The sequence below is a fragment of the Crotalus tigris genome, unplaced genomic scaffold (genome assembly GCF_016545835.1).
Source record: "Crotalus tigris isolate CLP2741 ecotype Arizona unplaced genomic scaffold, ASM1654583v1 scf7180000017661.16357234195:1864864, whole genome shotgun sequence".
Taxonomy (NCBI): Eukaryota; Metazoa; Chordata; class Lepidosauria; order Squamata; family Viperidae; genus Crotalus; species Crotalus tigris.
Genome location: NW_024096548.1, coordinates 1,432,134 through 1,460,067, shown reverse-complemented (window position 1 = coordinate 1,460,067; position 27,934 = coordinate 1,432,134). Strand labels below are relative to the sequence as shown.

At 42.2% G+C, this 27,934-nt stretch overlaps 1 long non-coding RNA gene across 6 annotated transcripts in view; it reads left to right on the top strand.

Annotated features, from left to right (window-relative positions):
• Positions 1-27,934, top strand: part of LOC120304828 — a 177,600-nt gene that overhangs the window by 24,070 nt on the left and 125,596 nt on the right. The window lies entirely within an intron of this gene.

The window sequence follows — 27,934 nt, the reverse complement described above, 5'->3', positions numbered from 1 at the left end:
GAAGGCAGGACAAGAAGCAATGGATGGAAATTAGTCAAGGAGAGAACCAATTTGGAACTAAGGAGAAATTTCCTGACAGTAATTGTCTCCAGAGATTGTGGGTGCTCCAACACTGGAGGTTTTAAAGAAGAGATTGGAAAACCGTTTGTCTGAAATGGTATAGGGATTCCTGCCTGAGCAGGGGGTAGGACTAGAACAGGGGCCCTCAACCCCCGGTCCATGGAGCAGTACCAGGCCACGACATGCCAGCAACTGGTCTGCACAAACAAATAAAGCCTCATCCACAGGATTCAGGCAGCACACAAAACCATACTCTCTCCAGTCAGTGGAAAACCCTCTGTCCATGTAACCCAGTGGTTCTCAACCTGTGGGTCGGGACCCCATTTGGGGTCGAACGACCATTTCATGGGGGTCACCAAACAACGACGTCCGCCATTTTTCCCCCCTTTTCCTTAGCCGTGCTACTCCCTTTTATTCTATTGGCTTTTGAAAGCCAATAGAATAGACTCTCTTAAATAGAGTCTAATTCTATTGGCTTTCAAAAGCCAATAGGAATTGTCCAGGCTTCTCTGCCCTGCTGAGCCTGCCAAAAGTCCCATTCTGCAAACGGTGCTGCACCAGTTGAGTAGTCCTCAACTTACGACCGGTTGAGTAGTCCTCGACTTACGACCGGTTGGGGTCGCGGCATTAAAAAGGTTGAGAACCACTGACGTAACCGGTCCCTGGTGCCCAAAAGGTTCTGGACTAGAAGACCTCAAAGGCCCCTTCCAACTTTGTTATTCTGTCATAATGCAACTTGCTCTCCAAGATGTTGTAGGTCAACTATCTGTCTTAGGATTGTATCTCTATGGTTGGCCACTTAACAAAACTGCATGAAAAACCATCCTCCCTGTATTAAAATAAAACGGCTCCTTTTAGTAGAAGTTCTACTACATTTTTAGCTCACTTGGAAGATAATCTTCTTAGCCAGGAGGGTCTATGCTCTCTTAATCCCTAGTACTTAGAACTTTAGTGTTTATGTGACTAAAGAAACAAGCTTCTTTCACTAATTACTGACAATGCTTCTAGTTTCAGTCCCAACCTTCAAAGTCATTTTTTTGTGATAAACGAAGTCTTAATTTATTTTTGGCTCAGGTTATGTAAAATCTCCAGTGATTCTGATTTGCAGTGTGTTTCCTCCCAGAAATTCTTTGCATTAATTGTATTGCTTTGGGGCGTTCCGAGGTATGCACCAAAATTAAGGCATCTCTAATACTTGTAGCCATTCTTAAAAAGAGGCAGTCAATACGTTTATTCTCAATGGGTCGTGGAAGTCAAGGGATCAAAGTCCAGCCTTCATCATTGGAGCCCCCATTTCTGGAGGGCGCTGGGGAAAGCTAAATTGGGACAATTCTTTCCTTTTTGCTTCCTCTGCTGATTGCAATCTATAATATTGACACTGCTATACAGATGGAAAAGCCTACAGCTTCAACATTGCAATTTTTCTCTTGTTTTGTTCCCAGCAGGAAATCTTGCAATTTTATGAATCCTATTTTTCTGGTATAGGTAGTCTATGATTTACAGCCACAATTGTGCCTAAAATTTCCATTGAGTGAGTTTTGCCCCATTTTGCAACCTTTTTGCCAGAGTTGCTAAGCGAATCGCCGGCAGTTGTTAAGTGAATTGTGTGGTTGTTGAATGAATCCGGCTTTCCCCATTGACTTTGCTTGTCAGCTGGGAGGGTGGCAGTTGGTGATCACATGACTCCATGACCAAGCAACCGTTGTAAACATGAACCAGTTGCCAAGTGCCCGAATTTTGATCATGGGGATGCTACAATGGTCGTAAGTATGAAAAATGGCCATGTCACTTTTTTCAGTGCCATTTTAACTTCAAATTGTCACTAAACGAACTGTTGTAAGTTGAGGACTATCTGTATCACACATTTGGAGAACACCAGATGTGTGGCCTTTCGTTCCCTGCAGACTTCTTTAAAGAAACTTTGAGTTCCATTAGGTTTGGATTTTTGGCTAGGAGTTTAGATGAAACCAGTAGTTACTGACTTATTCTATATCTGCTTGGCTATCCATGATCCCTGTGTGTTCAGTTACTTATTTTGCATGCAGCTTTGAGAAGAAGCACCAACACAAAAATAGCATAAAACAATGGGTTCCAGATGCAGTATCACCAGAAAGTTCTAGCACTTCTTTTGAGGGGCTTTTCACCATTTAGTTCATAGTTTCCAAAATACTTTACTGGCCCTGGAAAACCTCAGCTCCTTCTTTTGCTTTTATTCAGTTGGAAATCTTGCACTTCTGTAAAAAGCCAGAAGAGAAACGGGCTTGGGAGATAATTGTCTTGTTGATAATTAACTCTCCCATTGTAAAGTCAGTTTTTGTGTATTTTTAATCTTTGTTCATGTGGAAAAGTCTCACAATGGGGCTTCCAGTAAAATATGCTGCCTTGTCTTTTTTTTTTTATTTGTTTTGCTTTTTAATCAAGTGGCTTAAAATAGCACAGCTCTGCTTGGGAGAAGAATTTCCTACCAGTGATTGGCAGAAACGTTGGAGCCTTGCAAACAATGATTCAGTGGCAAAACCCTTTTGTTCCACCCTGATCTAGATCTCGATCACTGTTTGGCAAAAGCGGTAAATTAAGACTCCTAATTCTAGTTTTTTTTTTATTGAAGTGGCTTCCTTTGATGTCTAGGCCAGGTATTTGTTTTGTCACTGGAGTCACAGTGTGAACTACGATTAGATACTACTCCGGTTTCTACTGAGGGTGATGCATAAAATGAAATGTAATATATATATATATTTTCTGGTGTGGAACAAACCACCACGCTTTGGAAGATTTGCTGCATTGTTTTGGAACAACTGTGCCTGGGCTAAAAGGGACCCTGCAAAATTTTGTTTATATCAGATGTCAGCTGCATTGACTTTTATGGGTGGAGTAGGGGAAGGCTGGTGCTCATTGCCCCATTTCTTCCTTTTCCCCCATGGCAACATGTCCTTTCTGCCTCCCCTACCCTCAGATGGTGTTTGTTTAAGGTAGGCGTCTTCAAACTTGGCCCTTTTATGACTTGTGGACCTTAACTCTGAGGAATTCTGGGAGTTGAAATCCACAAGTCATAAAAGGGCCAAGTTTGAAGACCCCTGGTTTAAGAGACCATACAATTTCAAGAGCCAGTATTGTGTAGTGGTTAAGGCAGTGATGGCGAACCTTTTAGAGATTGAATGCCCAAACTGCAACCCAAAACCCACTTATGCATCGTCGAGTGCCGGGTGGGTATGGCTCATTGGCTGGGTGTGGCCCATTAGGTGGATGTGTCCCATTGGCTGGGCGTGGCTGTGGTGGTAACGGCATTCTGGGTAGGAAAGTTCAATCAATCAATTCCAACTTTGCAAGATTTTTTTTCCCACGAGAAGTTGAAATTGACTGAACCTTTTTTTTTTTTGCACATGGCGGCGGAGGCCTAAAGAGAAAAGATTTTATAAAACCCAGCTGAAGGTGACAGCGCATGTGCCCACAGAGAGGGCTCTCAGTGCCGCCTCTGGCACCCGTGCCATAGGTTTGCCACCTCTGGCTTAAGGCATCTGGCTACATATTGGAAGACTGGGAGTTCCACGTTAGGGACAAAGCGAATTGGATGACCTTGGACCAATTACTTTCTCCCAGCCTTGGCAAACAGGCAATGGCAATCCACTTTTTGAAAAAACTTTGCCAAGAAAACTGGGAACATGTCCAGGCAATCCCTGAGAATCAAACATTGAATGAAAGAAGGAAAAACCCATAGTGTACAAGTTTATTGCTCAGGGCTTTTCTATAGGTTAGCAAGATCATGATGATCTTTTCTCCTGTCCTTTGCCAAGATGTGAGCTGGCCACGTGCCACCAGAAGTCCCGAATGTATTTTAGTTTAAATGTATGTTTAGCATTGATGTTCAGTAAACAATGTTTTCATAGAATGACATGTAGAAAAAGATTTCTTCTTCTCAGTATACGTATTTTACTAGATACAAGTGTTGGATTATAGTTGGAGATGCTTCAGTTGCAAATTGGAAGGTCCAGAGCAGGGGTAGGCAACCTTGGCTCTTTTATGATTCGTGGACTTCAACTCCCAGAATTCCTGAGCCAGCATGGCTGGCTCAGGAATTCTGGGAGTTGAAGTCATGAGTTATAAATAGCCAAGGTTGCCCACCTCTGGTCCAGAGAGATAAACCCATACCAAATGGCAGTGATCGTCCTCCATTTCATTAGCTTGTATGGCAAGGTGTAGTGTGGCATGTTCAAGCAGTGAATAACTATACAAGCAGCAAGACAGTTATTAAGTGAGTCATGCTCCATTTTACCATCTTTTTTGGCATGGTTGTTAAGCAAATCATTGACTTTGCTTGTTAGAAGCTCCCTAAGAAGGTTGAAATTGATAGTCCCAGGATGCTGGGACCAACCATTGTAAATATATGCCAGTTGCTAATCATTCAAAGTTTGATCACATGACCATGGCTGCAATGGTCTCAAGCCAGGGGTCTTCAGACTTGGCCCTTTTATGACTTGTGGATTCAATTCCCAGAATTCCTCAGCCAGCGTGCCTGGCTGAGGAATTCTGGGAATTGAAGTCCACAAGTCAAAAAAGGGCCAAGTTTGAAGACCCCTGGTCTTAAGTATGAAAACTGTTGTAAGTCACTTTTTTCAATGCCGTTGTAACTTTGAATGGTCATTAACTGAATGGTTGTAAATCGAGGATTACCTGTAGGGAACCTCTCCTATGTACTTCCTCCAAATCAATGGCTGGTATGTGTATGGGCAGGAACCCGGCAAACTTTTAATTTCCTATAAAGCAAGTTAAGTAATTTGGATCTGGAAATGTGGGTTCACCATAATGGTTGGTTTCAATGAAAGCAAACTTGAAAAGCATGGTTATGATTCTGATGAAACAAGCTGGGTTTAAGGAAAGCAAGCTAGCTAGTTTAAGTGAAATTGTCACTTACAAAATTGTCATCCTCTATCTACATCAGTGATTCTCAACCTTTCTAATGCCGTGACCCCATAATAGAGTTCCCCATGTTGTGGTGACCCCCAAGTGGGTGTGGCCACCAATAAGAGGGAGTAGGACAGCTAGAGAAAAGGGAAAAAAATGGCGGACAGCATGGTTTGGTGACCCCCGTGAAATGGTCATTCGATCCCAAATGGGGTCCTGACCCACAGGTTGAGAACCACTGATCTACATAAAGACCAGGTGATCTTTGCATCGCCCTTGCAAATAAGGTCCCTTAGGAGTTTGAGAAGAAGACTGCTACTTACATTACAGATTTAGGATTGGAAAATTAACCTTTCTGCTAAATAAATTGCTAAATCTTTAAAGGGATTATGGTGGCTAGTTGCAACTGAGCAGAAGATTCAGTGAGATTCAGTTTATTTCAGCTCTTTTGGTTAAAAATAGGTTTCAGATGGAATACAGCTGGTAATAGTCTCCATAATACATAATAAGCTGCCAAATTAACAAATTATCAGTCTGAGATTAAGAATGACATATACATGAATTTGCATTGAGGTTTTGAAGCACTTTACTGCTTGGTCAATTAATGGCTAATTAAGTAATTAAAGAGAATTGGTTAGCAAATTAATCAGCCGCCCTCTTCTTTTGAAAATTAATCACTGGTGTATGGGATTAATACCTCATTATCAATACTGTATTCAAAATTGTTTCAGGTCTTCCTTGCAGTATTCATTAAGCTAAACACAGTATTTCCTCCTTCTCTTCCTCCTTTAATTTCAACTCAAGAGCAACATTTGGAAACACATAATGTGGATCACAGTATTTTTATTGCTTGCCTGGAAAGTCTAATTAAAAAGTAAACAAATCATAAAAGTCCATCACCAATCATTTCCTTTATGTCATCAAGGAAATGTATTGCTCTGTTTTGTGCATGCAATCACCAGGTGTCAAACGGGTGGTGGTGATGATGCTTACACACTTGGAACAACAATGTTTGTGCAAATAATTGAGAGGGTTGGGTGAAGTTCCGGAAAACATTGTTTGTTTTGGTGAGTGATGACAATTACAGTATACAGGTAGTCTTCAACTTACAACTACAATTGAATCCAAATTTCCGTCGCTAAACGAAACATTTGTTAAGTGAATTTTGCCCCATTTTGCAACCTTTTTTGCCATAGTTGTTAAATGAATCATTACAGTTGTTAAGTTAATAACACGGTTATTAAGTGAATCTGGCTCCCCCCCCATTGACTTCACTTGTCAGAAGGTCGCAAAAGGGGATCATGTGACCCTGGGACACTGCAACCGTCATAAGTGTGAGTCAGTTCCCAAACATCTGAATTTTGGTCACATCACATGGAGATGTTGCAATGGTTGTAAGTATGAAAAACGGTCATAAGTCACTTTGTAACTTTGAACAGTCACTAAATGAACTGTTGTAAATCAAGGACTATCTGTAATAGATATTGATCTAAGAGTACTAAGAGCCTTCATAAGCAGTAGGATATTGATTTTGAAACTACCTTAACCGAATATCTATTCCTGCAATCTGAATTGTCCGCCCCCCCCCCCCCAAATAATCTTGAGCCATTGTCCTATTTTTCTGGTTATCCCATTCTGGGGAAAAAAAACCCCTTGGTGGAGCATATAGATAGTCCTTGACTTACGACCGGTTGCTTAGTGACTGTTCATGTTTACAGCCAATCTGAAAAAGAGGACATGGAATTCTGGGAGTTGAAGTCTACAAGTCTTACAGTTGCCAAGATTGGAGATCCATGGATTCCCCCTCCATGGTCATGTGACTGAACTTTGGATGCAATATAGCTGCGTTTATGACTGTTTGCAGCATCCTTTGATGACGTCGCCACATTTTATGACCATCATGCCATGACTATAGGCTCCATTATGTCCTCTTTCTGGAGACTTCTGTGATGTATCCTCTCAGATTGTTTGATTTTATGTTCCTGTTTCTTCAGTTTGTTTTATTTGTAATTGAAGAGCAAATGGCCAACACTTTCAGCTCTCTTATTTTTTTTATGTTAATTCATTGTACTTTATGCTTATCTTTTTATTATATCTATAGCTTTTGGGCATGCATGGGTTTTTGTATATATCTGATATAAATATTTGATGTGTGTTATGCCTTCTGGCCGTAATAAAGAAAAATCTAGGGATCTTGCAAGAAAGAGTCGGGTGGCAAACAAATTTAATAAATAAGTGCATAAAAACATATCTCTGTAGAGGGGAGGCCCCATCTGTACGCCTTGGGTTATACAATTCTGGAGATGATTCTGCTGAGTAGGAAATGAAATAGGAAGTTGCTTGATTGAATAGGAAATTCTTCCTGAACAGGAAATGAAGTAAGGCAACTGTTTTACTCGTCTGTAGGCAATCATTTCTGGATTGTTGCCAAGAAAAAGGATGTATGTTGTTTCAGATCTGAAATTGAAAATTTGGGCCGGATTACATGTGCCTAAAGCTGGTACACCTCCTTAACGCACATATGTCTTTTAAGGCATTGCACAGGTATTGTGGTTAATTCCAGTGTACTACAGTTAATATAATTACTTCCCCTTTGGTTACATTGAAAAGTTCATTTGGGGACAATGTTTGATGGAGGCCTAAGGCAGGGGTCTCCAACCTTGGCAACTTTATGGCTTGTGGACTTCAACTCCCAGAATTCCTCAGCCCTCTGGCTGAGAAATTCTGGGAGTTGAAGTGTACAAATTGTAAAGTTGCCAATGTTGCAGACCTCTGATCTAAGGGATTGATTCCAGATGTTGTTAGAGGGCACAAGAGGAGCATGTAATCTTGGGGAATCTTCAGTTTGACTTTACTGCTCTGCACAATAGTGTGTAATAATTTTTATACAGATAGCCCTCAATTTACAATCATTCATTTAGTGACCACTTGAAGTTACAATGGCACTGAAAAAAGTCACTTATGACGGTTTTTCACACTTGGCAACTGGCATGTATTTACAATGCTTGCAATATTCCAGGGTCATGTGATCACCATTTGTGACCTTTCCAGCCAGTTTCTGACAAGCAAAGCCATTGAGGGAAGTCAGGTTCGCTAAATGACTTACGATTCCCTTAACAACTGCCTTACTTAGCAACAGAAATTTTGGAATCAATTGTGGTCATAAGTCGAGGGCTACCTTGACTTTGTCATCTTCGTTGGTTTAGGAGAGTAACTTCCCCTGTATGGAGAAGGCCCTCTAGGTTCATATTGTAGAGCAGTGTTCCTTAGCCTCAGTAAGTTTGAGATGTAGCGACTTCAACTCCCAGAATTCTTCAGTCAGCCAGAGTTGAGGTCTGCACATTTTAAAATTACTGAAGTTGAGAAACGCTATCCTAGAGAATGTCTGAGTTTCCAGGACGGTACAAAGCCATGTCTGCATTAACTGTACTGTAGTTTGTTGAGAGAATCACGGTGGTTGACTTCACCTGTTGCATCGAAGCAGAATCCGTGCTTTAAAGACCATAGCCAGCATATGAATACAAAAAACATGTGGGGAGGGAAGGTGTTATTTTATTTTATTATTTTATATTTCATCTCTGCTATTTGTATCCCATTTTTATTATTATTGTAAATGACTCAAGGCAATGAACACACAAATGTTCCTTTCTCCTATTTTCCCCACAACAAATCTGTGAGGTAAGTTGGCTGAGAGACAGTAATTAGGCCAAAGTTACTTAGCCGATTTTTATGCTAAAGCGGGAGTAGAACTAAAAAGTCTCCTGGTGATTGGCCCAAAGTCACCCAGCCAGCTTTCATACCTAAGGCAGGACTAGAACTCACAATCTCCTGGTGATTGGTCCAAAGTCACCCAGCCAGCTCTCATGCCTAAGGCAGGACTAGAACTCACTGTCTCCTGGTGTTTTGCCCAAAGTCACCCAGCCGGCTTTCAGGCCTATGGCAGGACTAGAATTCACAGTCTCCTGGTGTTTGGCGCAAAGCCACCCAGCTGGTGTTCATGCCTAAGGTGAGACTAGAACTCACAGTCTCCTGGTGATTGGCCCAAAGCCACCCAGCTGGCTTTCAGGCCTAAGGCGGAACTGGAATGCTCAGTCTCCTGGTGATTGGCCCAAAGTCACCCAGCCGGCTTTCAGCCTATGGCAGGACTAGAACTCACAGTCTTCTGGTATTTGGCCCAAAGCCACCCAGCTGGTGCTCATGCCTAAGGTGAGACTAGAACTCATAGTCTCCTGGTGATTGGCCCAAAGCCACCCAGCTGGCTTTCAGGCCTAAGGCAGGACTAGAACTCCTAGTTTCTAGCCTAATGCCTTCACCACTGGACCAAACTGACTCTCAGTGTGAGTCTCTCTATGAACGTCCCTCCCTCTTTCCCCCCGTTGAATTTACTAATGGAGAAGCATCGCTAGGCTTCTTTATTTTTGCTTTCTGACTTCTTTCCCCATTTAAAGCAGAGAATCCTTTGCTCTGGCACAAAACCCCGAAGGTGATTCCCGGTTACTAGAAGTGAAGCAGGCAAGCTGTGAGATGGAGAAGGCAGCCAACAAAAAGGCCTCCCACAGAAGGATAAGAGCCGTCAGCCGCTCCCCTTCCTCACAATCCCAGCTGGACTGGGAAGCTCCGGCTGACATTTCCTGTAAGAATTGCTTGGGGGGGGGGGCCTGGCCTGCTGCCCCCTTTCCTCTCATTTCCCATGAAAGAACAGGAAAAGCCTTCCTGGTGCTATTAATAGTAAGAATGAGCTCATGGAGGGAAGAGGCGGGCTGGGGATGGAGGGAACCAGCTGCTTTTGGCTGGCAGCTTGAATGCTGAAGGTCAGTTACTAGGTTCCCACAAAGTGTGATGGGTCTTGGATATCGGACAGCTGCACAACTGACTGCTGGGTATGGGAGAGCTGGGAGGGCTGAGATAGGGGTGTGTGTGGGGGGTGCCCAAGGGAAGGTAATGGAAGGGTTTGCTGGCAGAGCTTGGGGGGCTCTCTGGGCCTGGAGGAAGCTTGTAGGCTGCATCCTGTTGGATACATCTTGTGTGTGGAAATCCTAGTCTTTTGGTTGTTGTTGTTTTAAAGAGGGAGGAATCCACAGGAGAGAAAAACAGTGACATCATCCCGCAGTAGCCCCTACAGCAGGAGCCCCCAACCTGTGGGCCATGGCCTCTTGGCCACTGAGCTACGTGAAGGGATGGCCAGAGCATGTGTGTGTGTGTGCATGCATTCAACCCCTCACACTCGCGCTAGTGCCGCTGTGAGCGTCCCTCAGCACTAGCACCTCCCCGCCCCGAGCGTCCCGCCGGCACTAGCACAGCTCTGAGCATCCCATTTGTGGCACTTGTGCTTGCACGGCCCTGTTTGCGCATGGGCTCGCACATGGCCCATTTGTGCATGCACATACACCCGTAACGGTGCCTGTCTCCCTTTCCGGGCCACCAAACCAAAAGGTTTGGGGACCTATGCCTTACAGGTAGTCCTTGACTTACAACATTCATTCAGTGACGGTTTAAAGTCATAAGGGCACTGAAAAGGATGACTGTTTTTCACACTTACAACTGTTGCAGGATCCACATGGTCACGTGATCAGAATTTAGATGCTTGGCAATTGGTTCATATTTATGGCGGATGCTGTGGCCCGGGGTCACGTGATCCCCTTTTGCGACCTTCTGACAAGCAAAGCCAGATTCATTCAGCCATCTTACTAACTTAACAACTGTAGCGATTCACTTAACAACTGTGGTGAGAAAGGTCGTGAAATGGGGCAAAAGTCACTTAACAACTCTCTCGCTTAGCAGCAGAAACTTGGGGCTCAGTTGTGGTTATAAGTTGAGGATTGCCACCCTATACTGTATAGTTGTGGCATTTCTTATTGATCCTCCAATCAAGATACGACTGAGGCCTGCTGTTATCTGGCTTCTAAGCTCAGTTAGAGTGCTCCCACTAAGCTTCCAAGCTCTAAAGCAGGGGTCTTCAAACTTGGCCCTTTTATGACTTGTGGACTTCAACTCCCAGAATTCCTCAGCCAGGCACGCTGGCTGAGGAATTCTGGGAGTTGAAGTCCACAAGTCATAAAAGGGCCAAGTTTGAAGACCTTTGCTCTAAAGAATTAAGAAAGAAAACAGGCTGGAGAAAGGGCCCTGTGGGTGTGGATATGGGATCATCATTGTATGTTGCGTGAACATAAACTGATGTTTTGAAATGCTCTAAGCCAGCCTTACTGACTCAAGTTCTCCTTCAGAGTTGGGAGTATAGATATGACAAGGATTACCACACTCATCGCTCACAGGTGAGGGAAAGATAGAATTGGATGCTGGCAGTTGTAATCCCAGGACACTTGGATCCAGGACACTTGGAGGAGCATTTTAATGAGAGACGGTTGGCAGGACTAGCAGAGGTCTTGAGAGAACTTATAATAGGCCTTTCCTAAACTTATCGCTGGCCTGTAGCCTCAACAGTCTTTAAATATAGGTAATCTTTACCTTACAACCATTCGTTTAGCAACTGTTTGAAGTTATAGTGACACTGAAAAAAATCACTTATAACCGTTGTAGCATCCCCACGGTCAGGCGATCAGAGCTTGGGTACTTGGCAACTGGCATGTATTTATGACGGTCACAGTGTCCTGGGGTCATGTGAAAGAAGGACTCACTGGAGAAGGGCCTAATACTGGGAAAGATGGAGGGCAATAGAAGAAGGGAACGACAGAGAATGAGGTGGCTGGATGGAGTCACTGAAGCAGTAGGCGTGAGCTTAAATGGACTCCAGAAGATGGTAGAGGACAGGAAGGCCTGGAGGAACGTTGTCTATGGGGTCGCGATGGGTCGGACATGACTTCGCAACTAACAACAAAGTTGTCTAGTGGAACAAAGGCTTATCTATTCCCTTTTTGGGGCTCTGAGCAAAAACATGCTTGTGCAGTGATAAAATCTTGAGTGATCAAACTTGGTTGAAATACCATGGAGATTTTGCTGCGCCCGGAGAAAATTTACGGTCACGCAAAGTTATTTGGAACTAACAGCTGATCTTATCTATGCTACCCTTTCTGTTTGGTCGGTGTGGCTGATGAGTCCTCCTCAGTCAGCACACATTTCTACTGATTCAGCTGCCAAATTGAAGGAATTAAACCTCCTGGATAGAGCAGAGACACCTCAGATTCAGTTAAGCTGGCACCTCCAGTTGAAACCCCAAAACACTTGTAATCTTCCCAGATCAGGGCTGTTGTTTTCTCTGCCCCAAACTGAACCACAGTCTGTTCATCCAGGGCTAAAGTTGTGAAAACCTGGCTCGATGTGGTGTTTGGAGCCCAAATGAGAAAAGAATGCTAGCATTATCGCGGTTCTGCAAATTTTGTCCTTGGTCTTGTCCCTAGCTATCTCATTCTGCATTTTTGAAATATTTCAATATTTATAGATGCCCTTAGTCTGATCTTGCCAGGCATTTAAAAGATAGTAGAAGAAGGCAAGGTTGGAAGTTTGCGTGGGAAAGGATAGAAGAGTTGCTGCCAGTCCAGGTGGTTTTTGACTCTTGGCTTCCCCCAGTAAATCCAGAGTCGTAGATGCTGAAGTCCAAATGATATGCCAGAGCACCATGTTTTCTGACTTTATATAGGTACAACAGTTCATTTAGTGACCACTCAAAGTCACAGAGGCACTGAAAAAAGTGACTTAGCACCATTTTTCAGTTATGACCTTCCCAGCATCCCCATGACCATGGGATCAAAATTCAGATGCTTGGCAACTGGTTCACACTTATGACCGTTGCTGTGTCCCAAGGTCATGTGATCCTTGACTTTCTGACAAGCAAAGTCAGTGGGAAAGCCGGAATCATTTAACAACCGGGTTACTAACTTATCAGCTGCAGTGATTCACTTAACAATTGAGGCAAGAAAGTTCGTAAAATGGCGCAAAACGTACCTTTGTTAACAGATGTCTCACTTATCAACAGAAATTTTGGGCTCAGTTGTGGCCGTAAGTCGAGGATTACCTGTAGTAGTTAGAGAGTTAGAGTTAGAGCAGTGGTTCTCAACCTGTGGGTCGGGACCCCATTTGGGGTCAAACGACCATTTCACGGGGGTTGCCAAACAATGCAGTCCACCATTTTTTTCCCCCTTTCCTTGGCTGCGTTACTTCCTTTTATTCTATTGGCTTTTGAAAGCCAATAGAATAGACTCTCTTGAATAGAGTCTAATTCTATTGGCTTTCAAAAGCCAATAGGAATTGTCCAGGCTGTCTCTGCCCTGCTGAGCCCGCCAAAAGTCCCATTCTGCAAACGGTGCTGCAAGTTGTCTGCAGCGAAGGTGAGCTGTCTGGAAGTTTCCACCCCTCCCTGCTGAGCAAGTACTAAAAATGTAAGTAAAAGAGGGCCAGGGGTGGGAGGTGGGAGGCCGGTGGGCGCAGGGAGGGTTGCTGGCGCGCTTGGGGCCCAGCTGGTGCCTTACCTCCCTTGGGCTGGGCCAGCTGGTGGCCCAGCTGGTGGTTGGCCTGTGCCGTCTCTGCCGCTTGCCAGCTATGCCTCGGCCGGCACAGGGGGCGGCACCGGGGGCGGCACCACGCATGCGCAGCACTCCCGGGCAAAGTCCTCGACTTACGACCGGTTGGGGTCACAGCATTAAAAGGTTGAGAACCACTGAGTTAGAGAATGATTGATTTGACTTGGGAAGCTCTAGTCTAAAGTGGTCATCTTGGTGTAAAGTGATTAATATCAGATTTTAACCAAATGAAAATTATTCGGTCATGAAGCAGGGCTGGCTGTGGAGCAGTTACTGTGCATCAGTCTAGCCTACCTCATAGGATTATTGTGTAAGGCAGGGGTAGGCAACCTTGGCTCTTTTATGACTCGTGGACTTCAACTCCCAGAATTTCTGAGCCATCCATGCTGGCTCAGGAATTCTGGGAGTTGAAGCCCACGAGTCGAAAAAGAGCCAAAATTGCCTACCCCTGGTGTAAGGGAACAGATAGTCCTCAATTTACAACATTTCGTTTAGTGACCATTCAAAGTTACAGTGGCACTGAAAAAATGACTCATGACTATTTTTTCATACTTATGACCGTTGTGGCATCTCCAGGGTCCCATGATCAAAATCCAGACAATTGGCAATTGACTCATATTTACGACGGTCGCTGTGTCCTGGAGTCACGTGATCACCTTTTTCCAACCTTCTGACGAGCAAAGTCAATGGGGGAAGCCAGATTCACTTAACAACCGTGTTACTAACTTAACTGCAGTCATTCACCTGTGGCAAGAAAGATCATAAAATGAGGCAAAATTCACTTAATGTTTCACTTAGCAGCGGAAATTCTGGGTTCCATTGTAGTCAGAACTGTGGGTGTAGAAGACGGCGTATCCGCAGTATATTTTCAATTACTCCTTTGCATAACATGCCTGCATTTCCTTAATCAGTTTAATCTTTAAAGAGGGTAGCCAAGAATGACGTCACTGTTTACAAACTGTTTAGGCTGCACATTCTTTTTCATTCTCATGTTTGCAACTGCATTTTGCGTGCTCAGTGCTTGTATTCCTTGCTGTGTGCTAATTTTAGTCTAATGACACCTTTGGCTAATGCCGTTCTCCTTCCATGCCTTGTTTCTTACAATCAGTTGTGCTGTTATTGCTATCGGTGTAATCCTCATCTTTGTAACAAGAAAAGTAATACAAGTATAGTCCTTGACTTACAACCATAGTTGAGCTTTTGTTGCTAAGCAATGTAGTATATAACAGGATTTGATTTACCCAATTCTGTATCTATTTACTTTACTGCCTGTTCAAGGGAAAAGCCAGATTGGGGCAACCTGTAGTCAAATTTTTGGGGAATCTGTTTTTCCCCTCTCATAGCCAGCAAAGAAGGCATGGTTGAAATCTGACTATTTACGACCACAATTGAGCTCAAAATGTACAGTAGTGGCCAAAATTGTGGAAACGTTTTCGGAAAATTGTATTTTTGAGGTTTGATGGCTAATAATACCACTTTTTTTTCGGAGTAGTACCATAAAATTATATATCAGTGGAAAAATAATTTAATCAGGAATGTAATGCCACATAGTTTGTTCAATTATCTGTACTGTATTCTATGAAAAGTTATAGCCAAATAACCAGAAAAAGAAAGCACAACTTGTTCAGGTAGCTTTCCTTCATCTGATTGTAGCCAATGAGCACGAGTGTTTAGAGAGCCAATCAGGTGTCATCTTGTTTTGGCAATGAGCCAATCAGATTAATAGGATTCAGTTATTGATCTCATGTATTGAAGCTGAGGACATTTGTCAGTGTGTTATGTGATCGCTGTCAAGTTGGTTGGGTTTTTTTGTGTTCTTTCATCTAGTGAGCTTGTAAAACATAACAAAATTAAAGTAATGGTGCAAAGAGTTGACTGGTTGCCCAGAAAGCGATGTAAAATAGTATTATTACGTGAACAAGGCTACAGTTATAAAGAAATTAGAAGAAAAATTGGTGAAAACTTAACCAAAGGTGGCATTTCTGCATACTTTTCCCAAAAGGTTTCCACAATTTTGGCCACTACTGTATATTGCTAAGTGAGACATTTAAGTGAGTTTTGCTCCATTTTACGTTTTTCTTGCCACTGTTGTTAAGCGAATCATTGCAGTTAAGTTAGTAGCCTGGTTGTTAAAGGAATCTGGCTTCCCCCATTAACTTCACTTGTCAGAAGGTTGCAAAAGTGGATCACTTGACCCTGGGACAATTGCAACCGTCGTAAATAGGAGCCAGTTGCCAAGCATCTGAATTTTGATCATGCAGATGCAGTAAAAGTCATAACTGTGAAAAATGATCATAAGGTTACTTTTTTTCAGTGCTGTTGTAACTTTGAATGGTGAACTGTTGTAAGTCGAGGACTATCTGTAGAGGAAAAATAGCAGCTGGCAGGTAAAACAAATATTGAGATGATGGGTGTGGCCGCACAATTAATGCCTTGACTGATCATAATTTATATCCGCACTCTGATGCTCACAGTTGTGCTTGACCTGTTGTTTTGTGAAAGGGAATTTCCAGACCTCCATTAATTACTTCAATTGTTAACTATTTTAATGGCTGAGTTGATGATTGCTTTTTGTTTTAATTGAATTAACCTGGTTACATCATCATCTTTTTACATTCTTGTTAGTTGCCTGGAGTGACAGAATGGCGGGAGAGGTGGATAATAGTAAAATTACAGGTCGTCCTCAACTTACAGCAGTTTGTTTAGTGACCGTTTGAAATTACAGCAGCACTGAAAAAAGTTGACCGGTGACCATTTTTCACACTTAGGACCGTTGCAGCATCCCCATGGTCACGTGATCAAAATCGAGACACTTGGAAACTGACTCATATTTACGATGGTTGCAGTGTGCCTGAAGGTCATGTGATCACCTTTTCCAGTCTTCCAACGAGCAAAGTCAATAGGGAAGCCAGATTCACTTAACGACCCTGTTACTAATTTAACAACTGGTGATTCACTTAACAACTATGGCAAGAAAGATCGTAAAATGGGGGAAGACTCACTTAATTCTTTCAGTTAGCAAGAGGAATGTTGGACTCAATTGTGGGAAGTCCAGTACATGTAATATTATATGTAATCAGATAATTGCCTATTAAAAACCTAGTCTGTGTCTTAATTTAGCTTTTCATTGCAGACCCTTGCTGGCATCTCAAGCTTAAATATTTTGTTCTCCCAGAGATGCCCAAAAGTAAAATTACAGAATATTTTCACTGAACATCCTCTTACATTAAGCTCCATTCCCTAACTAAGCATTTGGGACAGATGCTAAAGCTGGAATTGAAAGTTGCTAGGCCTCAAAAGTTAGTAGCGTTTGTGGTGGCTAAATCCAGTTCTTTTGAAGATCCATCAACAGTTGGCATCTTGACTCAGGGAAAAAAATGTCATTCCTTGTTTTGTCCTCAGCTTCTCAGAGTAATGTCTGGAAGGGACCCCAGCAGGAACCATTAAACCAATCCTTTATCTTCCACCATTAAAATAATCCCTTATCTTTGAGGGGAGAAGAGGAGAGATAATCACATCATTCTCTCTGATGCTGGAGTAGATCCGAAGCACCTGTGGTTGATGATAATATCCTGAATGAAGGAGGCACAGTGGGCAGATTGCTTTCCTTGCAAATATCTTTATCTCTCCGTGACTTTCTCAGGCCTGTGAATTACCTTGGGAGCCGGCTTCCCGCTCCAGGTGTGTTTGGAATGAAATCTGACTAATTTGGGCAACTGGAAATGTTACTTGCAGCTGCAATTTGTCCTTGCGCTGACTCTGTATCCGAACCACTTGGGCGCAGGGAAGAATGGGGCTTGAATAGCTGTGTCAAGACTTCCGTTTGGACTGCTGAGAAAAGCTGAAAAGAACTGGGTGCAAGTTGCATGAAGTTTGCAATTAAAAGGGTGCACGCCGTACAGCATTGCCGAAAGTTGCTTGCAAAGGAGGAAGAAGCAGGATTGTATTTTGGCCACAAGCCCTTTCCCAGGATACTTTTAATAATTGGATTTACCTAGCTAGCTGGGGAGAACCTGAACCACACTTTTTACTATAGAGGTAGTCCTTGATTCACAACCACAGTCCAACCCCTAATTTCCATTGCTAAGCCAGGCAGTTGTTAAATGAATTTTGCCCCATTTTATGATCTTCTTTTGCCACAGTTAAGTAAATTGCAGTTGTGAAGAGAATCATGCAGTCATTAAGTCTATCTGATTCCTCCCCTCCTCCCCCATTGACTTTGCATGTCTGAAGCCAGCTGAGAAGGTCACAAATGGTGATGACGTGACCCTGGGACAGTTCAGCTGTCATAAATAACATGTCACTTGCCAAGTGCCTAAATGTTGATGCTGCAAGGGGATGCTGTAACGGTTATGTGAAAACAACCGATAAGTCACATTTTTCAGCGCTATTGGAACTTCAGATCATCACTAAATGAATGCTTGCAAATCAAGGACTACCTGTATATTGTTGGGTTGCAAATGTTAACCCCCTTCCTGCTGCTGGAGGTTGTTTTTTTCAAGAAGAGATAAGGAAGGTTTGAAGGATTTTACCATAGAAGCTTCCGGTTCTGTCTCTTGGCTACGCAGGGAGTCCTTGGCTTATGATCACAATTGGGACGGGAATTTCTGTTGCCAGGCAAGGAGATTGTCAAGTGAGCTGTGCCCAATTTTACCATCCTTTTTTGCCATGCTTGTTAAAGGACTCACTGCGGTTATTAAATCACATGGTCATTGTGAATTCATTAACTTTGCTTGTTAAAAGCCAGTTTGGAAGGTTGCAAGTGGCACTTACATGCCCTGAGATACTACAGCCTTAAAAAACATTCAGACATTCACCTGTCTGAGATGGTATAGGTTCTCCTGCTTGAGCAGTGGGCTGGACTAGAAGACCTCCAAGGTCCCTTCCAGCTTCTATTCTATTCTAAAATACAAGCTGGTTGCCAAGTGTCTGAGTTTTTATCATGTGACTGAGGATGCTGCAATGTCGTAAGTGTGAGCACTGGTTATACGTTTTTTCAGTGCTGTTGTATCTTTGAGTGGTCAATAAAAATGGTTGTAAATTGAGGCCACTTCTGGTTGCAAATAAAGCACTCACATACTGCTTCACAGGGCTTTACAGCCCTCTAAGCAGTTTACTTTGTTGTAACTTAAGCTGGTTTAGGCTTATATTCACAGTGCTTTAAAGCCCTCTCTAAGCGGTTTACAGAGTCAGCTTATTGCTCCCAACAATCTGGGTCCTCATTTTACCCACCTCGGAAGGATGGAAGGCTGAGTTAACTTTGAGCTGGTCAGAATCGAACTCTTGGCTGTGGGCAGAATTGGCCTGCAATGCTGCATTCTAACCACCAGGCTACCAGGGCTCATAGTTGGATGCTTCTCCATACGAAGCAAACCAAAAGTGTCCAGTGGCAATTGCCTAAGCCAAAGTTTACCAAACGGGTGACCTTTAGGCAAATTTTGAACATAGTTGGGTTGGGGGGGGGGACTGCAGGGAGATGAGATGGAGAAGATGCTAGCCAAGACTCTCCTTTCTTTTTTTCTTTCTTTCTTTTCTTTTTCTTTTCTTCTTTTGAGGTGTGAGTCAGTTTCTGACTCCTGGCTGGACAAGTCCCTGCAATTTTCTTGTCAAGATTTCAGAAGTTGTTTTCCATGGCTTTCTCCCTAGCGTGGAGAGAGTGACAGGCCTAAAGTCACGCAGATAGCTTCATGCTCTCAAGGCAAAACTAGAACTCACAGCCCCCCAGTTTCTAGCCTGATGCCTTCACCACTACACTAGACTGACTCTCAGCTAAGTTATGAAAGAGGAGAAAAGCTAGCTTTCCATGTGCAAGAAATCGGTGTGGTTTTGTTGAGGCAAATTCAGCTGCGGTTTAGTGTGTTAGGTAGTTAAGAACCCAGGTTTATCTCCACAAAGACTCTTTTAAAAAGTGGTGTTTACATCATGATAGAGTAAGAAAAGCTCTTAAGACAGATCCACTGCTTGGATGAGCAAAATTGCCATGTTCAGACAAAGCAGATGCTGTAGTGGAAGAACTCAAATGACCTCTTTGAAAGTGAAAATCCTAAAAGTGAAAGGGACCTTATGGTTCACTGTTTAGTCATAACTCTGTCCAGGATTTCTCATCTCTGTTAAATTGAACTTCAATAATCTTGACTTAAGATTTGCTTGCATGAGCAAGCGTTCATTTATTTTTTTTATGTGCCTGCTAACTGACATCTAGGGCATATTAGGTGGAAAGAATAAAATATAAGTAAACAGTTTGTTTCTGTCAACAATGTATATAAAAACCAATATCCAGCTCAGTGCAGGCCCTTAAAATTATGGGAATATATCATTTTCAAATTATGTGAATCTCTGGAAAACAGAAGAACTGGTATTGAAACTGTATGTTCAAAATAAAAGGACCTATTGAAAGGCACAAATAGCTAAGGTAGCAAATGTGCCAAAACCTAAATTAGGACAATACCATTGTTTGACTTTTGTAAATGTCACTGACTCTTGTGATCTTCAGATCTGGTGGAATCCAGATAATGGTGTGAAAACTGTTGAGATTGATAGCTCTAAAGTCCAAGGAATAGTGTGACTGATATTTGAATATAGATCTTTATAATATATTCTATTGGGTTCTACAAATCTAGTTGAAATGTTAATTTATATTGCTAGTCCATATATGATATGCCAAATACTAAATAAATAATACCTTGAAGTCTTCTGTGATCAGACCAAATGTGAAAGAAGACTTGGGGCCACTGCTTTCACAATCTTGGCCCTTTTAAGAGACGTGGACTTCAAATCCCAGAATTCCCCAGCCAGCATTCTGACTACTGATAACATGATTGGCTAGGGAAACTTGGCTTTAGCCAACACTGAGGTGCCTGACAGTATAGCTGGCTGAGGAATTCTGGGAGTTGAAGTCCACACCTCTTAAAAGGGCCAGGTTGAGAAAGATGGCTCCAGACATTCAAATTAGACTGAATGTGGTGCTGAGTGGTTTCAGAATTGCATCTAAAACTGTTCCTACAATTGAGAATTAAAGGAGTTATCCCCTTTTAAAAAAAAGAAAATACAGTTAGCTAAGCGTACTTTTCAAAGAGAAAACATTAGAAATTTAAGCAATTGTGGAGTTAAAAAAAGTTTTGATACAGTACTGTATTAGGGTTTAAAAAAATGAAGTGCAATTGACTCCTGGCAACTGAAGGAGATACAGCCTCAGAGAATAAAATCCCATTTACAACATCTATTCATTCAGTAAAGCATCCAGCAGTTTGAAAGGCTTAAATTGGATATCTTTTGCCCTTGTTCAGGTAGCAAAAAGGGAGCCATCCTTGCTGTAAACAATATTTGTTTCCTCCCAAATTCAAATTCGATACTAGAGGAATAGCTTTTTAACAAGCTAACTCAAAAGATCACCTTTTGCCTCCTTTTCTAATCAGGCAGCCATAGATTAGATCAGATCCACAAACATATGGCGGTTCAAAAGAAGCGAAAGAGTTAAACCCTTTGCATAGCCTGGTTTATCCAATTTGCATTTATGGATCCCTGGAGATAAAGATCCTGGTAGCTCTTAATTTACTTGTTAACAAGGTTTGATTTGCATTGCATACCACCAAAGGATGATTTCTTAAGCAGTTTGCAGATTGAGGCTGGTTGGGAATTGAAAGGGTGGAAAATGCTTGGGGTCTGTGAAAAGGGGCATTCAGCTGATTCTCACTTGAAGGCAGGTGATGCTTCTTTTGAGTTAATCAAGGCCAGCAAAGGGAAGGGGGGGGCAGCTTGATTGGTTGAGTGGGACAATTTAGTGCTAAAGCCTTGAAGCAGTCAAATGGTTTTTTAAAGCCATTTGACTCAGAGCTTGCAAATTGAGTTTGTTCTTATGCAGTAATTCCTTTTCTTCTATAATGTAATTAAGCAACTACAGTAAATCTCCTAGCTAAGCTTGATTCCTGTGGACTTCCTGGATGCAGCCATTTAGTTTTCTTAGGGAAAAATACAAAAGATGCTTTTCCTCTTCTCCAATTTTTAACCTTTTAGTTCTGGAGTTCTCTGCTGATCTTCAGTTAGTCAGAATAGAGCTGGAAGGGATCTTTGAGGTCTTCTAGTCCAACCCCCTGCTCTTCTGCTCAAGTACTAACCAGAACTGTTTTTGCATGTTTTTATCATGCAGATTTTTGTTTTTGTTGATATCCCCTCTATTATTTTTACAAATAACTCAAGGCTGTAAACATATCCAACACACCTCCCTCCTATTTTCCCCACAACAACCACTTTGTGAGGTAGGTTGGGCTGAAAGACAGTGACTGGCTCAAAGTCACCCTGTCAGCTTTCATGCCTAAGGCGGGACTAAAATTCATGGTCTCCTGGTGATTTGCCCAAATCACCCAGCTGGCTTTCATGACTAAGGCAGGATTAGAACTCAGACTCACAGTTTCTAATCTAGTGCCTTAATCCCTAGACCAGGGTTAAGCAACCTTGGCTCTTTTATGACTCGTGGACTTCAACTCCCAGAATTCCTGAGCCAGCCATGGGAGTTGAAGTCCACGAGTCATAAAAGAGCCAAGGTTGCCTACCCCTGCACTAGACCAAATTTTTGGTTATAATGATAATAAAGACAATGTAGTTTCATTGAATTTATTATAGCTATCCACTCCAGCAGCCTCTGGATGCTCCCTTCAATGGAGACACATAATGGAGAGCACTATGGACTGATAGAGTGGATCTTTTAACCATTCCTAATCTTTGTAGTTTTAATTCCAGTTTCTTGATGTTCTTTTCAATTGCAGTGCCCAGAAATGGATACTGTTTGTAAGTAGCACCTCACAAGAGCAAAGTGGAACAGTTACTTCTCATTTTCTGGACCTTGTGCTGTTGTTCATATTTTCCAAGGTTTCATTTACCTTTTTGGCAGCTACATCACGATCTTGGTTCATGTTCCAATTTTTAGAAAGCATTGATACCCCGGTCCCTCTCCTATGTACTACTGCCAAGCCTAGTCTTCCTCATTTTTCACTTCTGCTTCACATTTTTTTCTTATCCAGATGTAAAATTGTACAATCTAGTTAAGTTTCATTCTGCTTGCTTCGGCCCATTGATCAGGGCTGCCTAGATATTTTTTTGATCTATTTCTCTTTTAAAGTGTCACCCCCTTTTAGCTCGGGGTTATCAGGCTGTTTGAGATCATCTTTTCAATTCTTCATCTAAGCCAGAAATAAAAACATTAAAACACTGTCTTATGGCAGGCTAGTCCACTCTTTTTCAAACTTGGAAAACCTACGATGCGTGGGCTTCAAGTTCTAGAATTCCCCAGCCGGTGCTGACTTCAGGAATTCTGGGAATTATAGTCCATGCATCTTAAAGTTGGGCAAATTTGAAAAATACTAGCTAGTTAATACAGGCAGTCCTCGACTTACAACCACAATTGAGCCCAAAGTTTCTGTTGCTAAGCAAGACAATTGTTAATTGAGTTTTTCTCCATTCTACGACCATTCTTACAGCAGTTGTTAAATGAATCACTGCAGTTGTTAAATGTGTAACATAGTTGTTAAGTGAATCTGGCTTCCCCATTGAGTTTGCTTGTCAGACGGTCACAAAAGGGGATCACATGATCCTGGAACAGAGCAACGGTTGTTAAGTATGAACCAGTTGCCAAGCATCTGAGTTTTGATCATGTGACCATGAGGATGTTTCAGTGGTTGTAAGTGTGAAAAATGGCCATAAGAGTGACTTTTTTTTTAAAAAAAAACTGCTGTCGTAATTTCGAACAGTCGCTAAATAAACTGTTGTAAGTTGAGGACTATCTGTATTATTCTCCAAGCGGACATAAAGCCATTTGTTCGTTTAGTATTTCTTTCTTTTTTATGCAGCAAAAAGTCTCAAGTGGGAGCATCTTTATTAAAAAACAAACAAACCAGCAAGATGAAACTACAAAAAACATGAGAATGTAATGTAGCCCAGATCTTACCAGACAAAAAGTCTTAGCAGGGATACATTTAACAGTTTTGTGAGCTAGGGATGTAAGGAGGCAGAACTCCAGATCAAGAGTTCTGGTGAAACAAACAAGAGATAGCAAATCTTTTGAGCTTTTGTTTGTGTTTGTGACAGCTTAATACTGAAGAAAAGGAGAAGAATCAAGCAAAAAACTGAATGCCTTGGTCTCCTTTTATGAGGCTACTTCTACAAGCTCTATAGTTCGGGACAGTCATTCTTCTTTGCATTTCTGATGAAAAGCCAAAAGGATGGTTGAGGATCTTGCAGGAGAAAATTAGGCTTTGTGGAGAATGTCATCCTAAAAATATAGTAAACCAATATATGATCTCCCCTTTTCACCCTCTCCATTTCTCCCTCCCTCCCTCCCTCCCTCCCTCCCTCCCTCCCTCCCTCTCTCTCTCTCTCTCTCTCTCTCTCTCTCTCTCTCTCTCTCTCTCTCTCTCTCTCTCTCTCTCGTCTCCCCTCCCTCCCCCCCCTCTCTCCCTTTCCTCTTTCCTACAGGGGAACTAGGCTTTGGAATATGTGCCCTGCAATAGAGCACAAGTAGCAAAACATGACTTATGACTTCTTGATGCAAAACCCACAAGCGGTTTGTTTTTTATTATTTTCCCTAAAATTCAGGCACTCCTCATTCCAAGTGACTCTGGGAGGCTCAACATATAAAACAAACAGCAATCTACAAAATACAACACACACTACAAAGATGTAAAAATGGTAGCTATCCGGACAATGCAATCTAATTGGGAAAAAAAAAACATTTAATAAAGGATCCTGCCCACCCTATCCCAAAGCCTGAGAGATTAGCCCAGGTTTTCAAGGCCTTCCAGAATGACATCAGAGTAGAGCACATAGTTCTCTTTGGGGTGTGGGTACGTCTCCTTGCAAAGGGCAGATCTCAAGATGTTGAGACTCTAGCAAGAGTACAGAGAAGAGCAACAAAGATGGTTAGGGGATTGGAGACTAACATACAAGGAAAGGCTGCTGGAATTGGGTATGTCTAGTTTAATGAAGAGAAGGATGAGGGGGGACATGATAGCAGTGTTCCAATATCTCAGGGGCTGCCCAAAGAAGAGGGAATCAAGCTATTCTCCAAAGGGCCTGAAGGCAGGACAAGAAGCAACGGATGGAAACTAATCGAGAGAAGCAACCTAGAACTAAGGAGAAACTTCCTGACAGTGAGAACAATTAACCAGTGGAACAACCTGCCTCCAGAAGCGGTGAATGCTCCAGCACTGGAAGTTTTTAAGAAGAGACTGGACAGCCATTGGTCTGAAATGGTATAGGGTTTCCTGCCTGAGCAGGGGATTGGACTAGATGACCTCCAAGGTCCCTCCCAACATCATCATCATCATCATCATCATCATCATCATTATTATTATTATTATTATTATTATTATTATTATTATTAGTCAGAGAAGGTGGGTTTCCTGGGTCGTGAAAGAGGACATTCTTGGATTGAGTGTGCCTGCATCATATGATCAATTCACCTGATGTTTTGATGAAATTATGATTTACTGCAAAGACTCACAGTTTGGAAGGAAAGTATTTTCCAAGGAAAAGTTAAAAGGCCATCTACACTGGCTTCCGCTTTGGAAGGAAGAGACCTGTAGATCTCCTTTCAACTACTTGTTTAAGTCTGCAGCCCAAGGCTGTGTTAAATTGCCAGCTTGACTTTCGGTTGGCATTGCGTCAGTCTTGGTTGTAACTGGATTGTTACCCAGTTGAGGCACCACGACCTACCCGTATGGTAAAAGGCAGCCAGATGTGTACCTTGACATTTCAGAGCCATCATATTGGTTGGCGGAAAAAGAGAACAAAAGAAAATGCAACTCTAAGATGCCTCAACAGAAGCCTAATACTAGGGTTCAGGAAAGTCATCTGTGTTGGTCAGACCATGCTTATAATACCCTATCTGGTTCTGAGCCACCTAGTTAACGAAGGACAAAAAAAAAAAAAAAAAAAAACAACTGAAGTGTGCCCAAAGAAAAGCAACCAAGCTAATAAGGGGAAGGAAAAACAGGAGTTAAAGGGGTTGGGTATATGTAGCCTACAGAGGAAAAGATTTATTTCTCTGAGTCAGCCTAAAATGGAACCAGAAAATATGTCAACAGAATGGGAGACATTCTGATATTAACTTGAGCTCAGTTCATTTCCAGATTTCTCAATATACCCTTGGTACTTATTTGTACCCCTTATGTGGGCAATCATTTTGGGTTGCAACGAAGGATAGAGAGATACAAAATAAACAGAGTTGGAAGGGACCTTGAAGGTCTTCTAGTCCAACCCCCTGCTCAAGCAGGAGATCCTGTACCAGGGGTCTTCAAACTTGGCCCTTTTATGACTTGTGGACTTCAGCTCCCAGAATTCCTCAGCCAGGCATGCCTGGCTGAGGAATTCTGGGAGCTGAAGTCCACAAGTTATAAAAGGGCCAGGTTTGAAGACCCCTGCCCTATATATCATTCTGGAAAAATGACTGTTCAATCTCTTCTTGAAAACCTTCAACGTTGGAGCACTCAGAACTTCTGGAGGCAAGCCGTTCCACTGATTAATTGTTCTCACTGTCAGGACGTTTCTTAGTTCTAGGCTGTATCTCTTTTTTGATAAGTCTCCATCTGCTATTTTCCATTGCCTCTCATTCCATTGTATCTGATATTTTGCATTTCTTTTGGTATTGGAATTTGGGGAACAAAGTGGAACATGTTTCTGTATATTTGCCCTGCTCAAAGCATATCAACCGTTTTATTTATTTTAATTTGAGCTCAAGTCAGCAAATGCCTCTTGGAGAGTTAGTGAACCATTTAGGGAAACTCGATACGCAGGCAGGGCTCAGTAGATTTCTGTACTAACAGCAGATTTAAAAAAAATGTATAGCTATTCATGTATAAGCCCTGCAATCATTTTCCAATTACTCGAATAGCACAGTCACCTACGTAGGCATTTGGATAAAATAGATTACATAAAACACATAGGAACAGTAGCGCGGTGTTTTCCAAAGGTTGGTTATTTAGAATTGAGGAAGTGCATGAAATTTTAAAGACACACCTGACCGGATGTTCCATATGCAGCAGCTAGATGAGGAAGTGAATTGGTGCTGAAAAACTTGTTTTCTGCATCTTTTGAAGAATGGGAAACTTCCCTCAGCTAAAACTTTCCTTCCAAGTAAGAAAAAATAAAAGGAACAAAGGTGATTTTTGTTTTAGAGAGGAGGAGGGAGTGTTAATCACACCCTATTCAAAAATGTAACCTTGGAAGGATTGCATTAGAGAATTTAGTGGCTGTGGTCTCTGTTTTACATTTTGGGACTGTGTGGGCAGGCAGATAACATAGGATTGATGGATTATCTTATCTCTAGTGTTCTGCAAGGTTACAAAAGGCCCATTCCTTGCCTCACCTGTGGCTGGAAGCAATGTCTTTAGGCTAATGGGCTTCAAAATACAGTCAGGTATCACCTCCCCCCCCCATTTAACCACAGCTGGAATTCCTATATTTCTATCCTTGCAGGGATGCCCGTGATGTGCTCTGCTCTGCTGCTAATATACAGATGGTCCTTGACATACATCTGGGGTCTTCAAACTTGGCCCTTTTCTGATTTGTGGACTTCAACTCCCAGAATTCCTCAGCCAGGCACGCTGGATGAGGAATTCTGGGTGTTGAAGTCCACAAGTCATAAAAGGGCCAGGTTTGAAGACCCCTGACATAAAACCACAATTGAGCCCAACATTTCTGTTGCTAAGCAAGACAGTTGTTAAGTGAGTTTTGCCCCATTTTACAGTTTTTCTTGCCAAAGTTTTTAAGTGAATCACTGCAGCTGTTAAGAGTTAAGTGATTTGGTTGTGTATATCGGAGGTGGTGAGCCTTTGAAAGCTGTATGCAACGAAATTTCATTTTAATGTATGCCGATTAGTGTACATTCAAAGTGACAATAAAGTTGTTATTCTATTCTATTAAGTGAATCCAGTTTCCCCATTGACTTTACTTGTCAGAAGGTCGCCAAAGGTGATCACACGACCCTAGGACACGGCAACAGGTCATAAGTATAAGCCAATTGCCAAGCATCTGAATTTTGATCACATCACCATGAGGGTGCTACAATGGTAGTATGTGTGAAAAATGGCCATAAGTCACTTTTTTCAGTGCCATTGTAACTTTGAATGGTCACCAAACAAACTGTTACAAGCCGAGGACTGCCTGTGAATACTGCCACCCAAGAAATGAACAGCTTTTAACATTCATATTTTACTGTGTGTTTTTTTTTATTCCAGGCGAAATATTATTATGTATTGCAAGTCCATGTATGATATGCCATATGGTAAATAATTACAGGTAGTCAATCCTCAACTGTACGACCACAATTGCGTGCAAAATTTTACATTGCTAAGTGAGAAATTTGTTAAGTGAATTTTATCCCATTTTTACAACTTCCCTTGCCACATTTGTTAAGTGAATGACTGCAGTTGTTAAATTAGTAACACGGTTGTTAAGTGAATCTGGCTTCCCCACTGACTTTGTGAGTCAGAAGGTCACAAAAGGGGATT